Consider the following 5285-nt stretch of genomic DNA (forward strand, 5'->3'; position numbering starts at 1 on the left):
GAAAATAAGCCACCGGACTGATTTTAGGACTGCCGTGGCACGACAAAAATTCCCGTGCCACGGTACTGTGCACCGTCAGATGGTGCACTGTACCGTGACACGGCAGATTTTGCCGTGGCACGGCAGTCAGAATATCTGACTGGTGCCCTGTTTTCCTTCGTGCGCAACCAAGTTATCCAATTTTTCCTACGGGATAGACCTGAATGCGACGTTAAAACGTCTATGCAGATGCAAAAATGCCAAATTAATCACAGGAATATTTTTTCAAGAATCTTTCAAGTCTCATCCACTCATCTTAATTAAATATCGATCACTCAAATCGATAAATAATCAAGAATCCTCCCCAGTGGAGTCGCCAAATTGTAGGCATCGCTCGAAGTGCGCTTACGTAAAAAGCATGTGTGAATATGCTTGGCACTCATAGGAAGTGGGAATTGACATTACGATTAGGGACAACGATTAAGGACAAATAAAGTAGGGAGCCGCCAACAAGTTTTTAAGGAACTTGTAAACCGTTTACGGATCATAAAAGGCAACCACGATTAAGGGACAACGATAGGCAACAACGATTGACCCGTGAAGGTTACACCCCATTCATAATCCATGAGATTACTAACTCCATATGGTTCGGAACCACGAAAGGAGGATCGGGGATGATGGTACGAAGTGAGTCATGGAGTCACATTCGCCCGTATTGGCCTCTACTCGATTCTTATATTGAAAAGCATTCCTGTGATCTCAAAGGCATACAAACAAAATATTCAATTCGCTCCAAACTATTATTTAACTAAATTGGTTTAATATTAATGCACACATAATTCTAAAATATTGGTGATCACTTGAATTAATAATAAGATTAAAAGGGATCCTAAACCGGTTGTCCAAATTATCTTATTAGGCGTGATTTTCAATTACATATTCCCTTTAAACATGCAATATGGTGATCATAATAAAAATAGTAGAACAACATTAATATTAAAACCAAATTAATCACAATTCCAATAACATAAAATCGTTAGAAAAATAATAAAAATAAAAGGAGCATGATCCTTACTTTGATTCTGTTTGTTTGCAACTACAAAATAATAAACGAGTTAGTAACTTCAAGGAAATAATAAAAAAATAATTAAATTAAATTAAATAAAGTAAAGTTGATTTTGGGGCCAAACCCTCAAACAGTTCTACCTTTCACGCCTTGGCTTAAGGACAGAACCACGAGTAAAGTATGGACTCCTTTGAGTACTTGAAGAAGGAATTTTGAAAGGGTAGACTAGTGTTTAGGCTAAAGCATAGAAGAGAGGAGAATAAAATTAGAGAATTACTCGGTGCCCCGTTCATCAGAAATGAGGGGGTATTTATAGGGAAAATGTGTTGAGGGAGCACACGGAACCCTAAAATGATAAAAACCCTAAAAAAGTATCCCGTGACATGATCAAACTGTACCGTGACACGGGAAGCTCCACCGTCAGACGGTACACTTTCCCGTGACACGGTACACTTTTGGTGTGACGCGGGAAATTTTAAGAAAACGGGATAAAAAACGCGTTAAGGGTTTACGCGGAAAAGACACGGAATGTCCCGTGTCACGGCAGACGTCCCGTGTCACGGCAAACCTCCCGTGTCACGGGAAATCCCACCGTCAGACGGGAAGGATTCCCGTGACACGGTAGGTACCTGCCGTGGCGCGGGAAATTCCAGCCTGTTTTTCCGTCTAAATACATTTTTAACCCTAATTTCCTTCGGCATTTTAAGTGCCGATTGATAATTTCGGGCCTTTTCTGACTTTTTATTATTCGGGCTAAAATAAGAAAATAATTAAATAAAAATAAATAAAGGGTTTGTGCCAAAAATAAATAATAAAAAAATAAAATAAAAAAGGCTTGGGCTAAAAATTAATTAATAAGTTTGGGCTGAAATTAAAACTATGCTTTTACCAAACATCAAGACTAATCCATGGACTGTTCAAAAATATGAATTTAATAAAATACGATTTTTTAAGCACTCTCGGGATTAAATACTAAACCCGACCAATAGTGGCAGTGAAAGGTTGTTCATCATCGGGTTTGGTTTTGGGGAGACATTTTTAGGTGTCTACACTACTGCTACTGCTACTTCTAGTGCTACTGCTACTTCTACTACTGCTACTGCTGCTGCTACTACTACTACTGCTACTGCTACTACTGCTACTACTGCTACTGCTACTACTGCTACTACTACTACTACTACTACTGCTACTACTGCTACTGCTACTACTGATATTACTGCTACTACTACTACTACTACTACTACTACTACTACTACTACTACTACTACTGCTACTGCTACTGCTACAGCTACTGCTACTGCTACTGCTACTACAACTGCTACTGCTACTTCTACTACTACTGCTACTACCACTGCTACTGCTACTATTACTGCTATTGCTACTACTAGTGCTACTACTACTACTAGTGCTACTGCTACTGCTACTTCTACTGCTACTACAACTACTGTTATTGCTACTACTATTACTACTACTACTACTACGACTACTACAACTACTACTACTACTGCTACTGATACTGCTACTGCTACTGATACTGCTACTGCTACTGCTACTACTACTACAACTGCTACTGCTACTGCTACTACCACTGCTACTGCTACTATCACTACTACTATCACTGCTATTGCTACTGCTACTACTACTGCTACTGCTACTGCTACAGCTACTGCTACTGCTACTACTACTACTACTGCTACTGTTACTACTACTGCTACTACTACTACTGCTACTGCTACTACTACTTCTATTGCTACTACTACTAGACTGCTACTGCTACTGCTACTGCTACTGCTACTACTACTACTACTACTACTGCTGCTGCTGCTACTACTACTACTACTACTACTACTACTACTACTGCTACTGCTACTGCTACAGCTACTGCTACTGCTACTGCTACTACAACTGCTACTGCTACTGCTATTGCTACTGCTACTACCACTGCTATTGCTACTATTACTGCTATTGCTACTACTAGTGCTACTGCTACTACTAGTGCTACTGCTACTGCTACTGCTACTGCTACTGCTACTGCTACTTCTACTGCTACTACTACTTCTACTGCTACTACTACTACTACTACTACTACTACTACTACTACTACTACTACTACTACTACTACTACTACTACTACTACTACTACTACTACTTTTGTCTTAATCATATTGTTCCATGTGTGCATCCAAGGGTTTTGCTGGGTGAACTAGGCCCTGTCGTTAACCTACACAAGGCAACACACGTAAACTGCCCTTGGGGGTGGCTCGAGGAACCCCCCTCCGATGCTTAAGTTAGAGAGTGTTTAGAGAGAGAAAGTGTACTTAGAGAGATGTAGAGAGTGTAATAACTTATGTGTCTAACCTCTTTTCTGTTGTATTTTGCCCTCTATTTATAGGTGTACGATCTCCTTTGTAGAGAGTTCACCCTGGCCAGCTCCGCAAGCTGACTTCATCGGGCTGGTGAGCCCTTCGTAGTTGCTCTCTCGGCCGTGAGTGCGCACCCTAGGAGCTGGGCGATATTTCAGTGGGAGCTATCCTATACAACTAGCCCTTTAAGAGGTGGTATGAGGTCACTCATGCCGACTCTTATTTGCGTGGTTGAATCTTCCCAACTGAGCCCAGCTGGAATGAATAGCTCAGTAGGAGCTATCCTCTACAACTAGCCCCTTAAGAGATGGCGTGAGGTCGTTCATGCCAGCTCTTCTGAGCGTGTGGCCTTACCGGCCGTGGCCCAATGGGTTGTCTGGCTGAATTACCCTGCACACTCCTAGCCCCTCAAGCCTCCAGGTTTTTGACGCCACCAGGAGGTTTGAGAGGTTAGATCGTAATTCAGGTGATGGTGCCATTGTATTTTCAGATCTGCACGGTTGCTCCGTTCATGCCTGTTGGGCACATGTCTTGTCGTGGTTTATTGAGAATGCGGGGAGAGATTTTGATCACTCCCGCTGAAGTCTGAGAAATGACGATCTTGCGGAGAGGAATTTTGATCACTCCCGCTAAAGTCTTAATATTTACGATCTTGCGGAGAGGAATTTTGATCACTCCCGCTGAAGTCTGAGAAATGACGATCTTGTGGAGAGGAATTTCGATCACTCCCGCTGAAGTCTGAGAAATGACGATCATGCGGAGAGGAATTTCGATCACTCCCGCTGAAGTTTGAGAAATGACGATCTTGGGGAGAGGAATTTCGATCACTCCCGCTGAAGTCTAAGAAATGACGATCTTGCGGAGAGGAATTTCGATCACTTACGCTGAAGTCTGAGAAATGACGATCTTGCGAAGAGGAATTCCGATCACTCCCGCTGAAGTCTGAGAAATGACGATCTTGCGGAGAGGAATTTCGATCACTCCCGTTGAAGAGAGCTTTTTTTTTTTTTTTTTTTATTTTTTTGGCGGGAATAAAATTTGCATGAATGGGACATGTGTCGATCATCCAATCCTGCAGTTTGAATTTTACTGAAATGACATGGCGGTTTGACTTTACTCCATGCCCAACCGCCCATTAATTCCGTATTTAATTTCACTGTCCCCCACTTCTTTTTACCTTCTTTATTTTTTCATCTTCCTCTCTTTCTACTTTCATTTCAAAGATTTCGCTCTTCGTTTCTTTCCTCAGACGTCTGTGTTCTTCCATTGTTGTGGTAAGTTTCTGCTTTCTTCGCCTTTGTTTTGCCTCAATTTTCTGCCATACTCGTTTTTCTCTTTTTTGCGCTTACTTCCTTACTAATTTGCTTTTTCTTCTGTCTTTCTTGAATGCAGTTTCGAACTTTGTTCTGTTCAAGTTTTTGCGTTCGCCATTGTTGTTGTACTCTGTTGCTTTTGCAACTTTTTCTCTTAAAGGTACTTACTTTGTACCTTTTTGTTGTATGTATTTTCCTAATTTCGCTTCTTTTTGCGTTTTTCTTCCCAAGATTGTATCTTTTGATTCGCCCTAATTGTCATTGCCCAATTTTTCCCCCTTTTTTGTTGTTGTAATTGTGTTCTTAGTTCTTTCCCCTTTATTCCTTCATTGTTCTTGTCTCCTTAAACTAATCTTTGATTTTTGTTGCCCCATTGCTTTTTTCTTGTCTTTGTGGGCTTTTTTTCTTTGTAGATTTCATAATGTCCGACGTTTCTGATATTCAGAGCATAAGTGAGCCTCAAGTGGCCACTAAATCGGATTCTCCTTCCCGATCATCTCCTTCAGGTGAGCGCCCTGCGCACACTCCTCCTGTTTCTCGTTCTTCTTCCCCCACTCCTGTACA

This window comes from Chenopodium album, chromosome 1 (genome assembly GCF_948465745.1).
Source record: "Chenopodium album chromosome 1, dcCheAlbu1.1, whole genome shotgun sequence".
NCBI lineage: Eukaryota > Viridiplantae > Streptophyta > Magnoliopsida > Caryophyllales > Amaranthaceae > Chenopodium > Chenopodium album.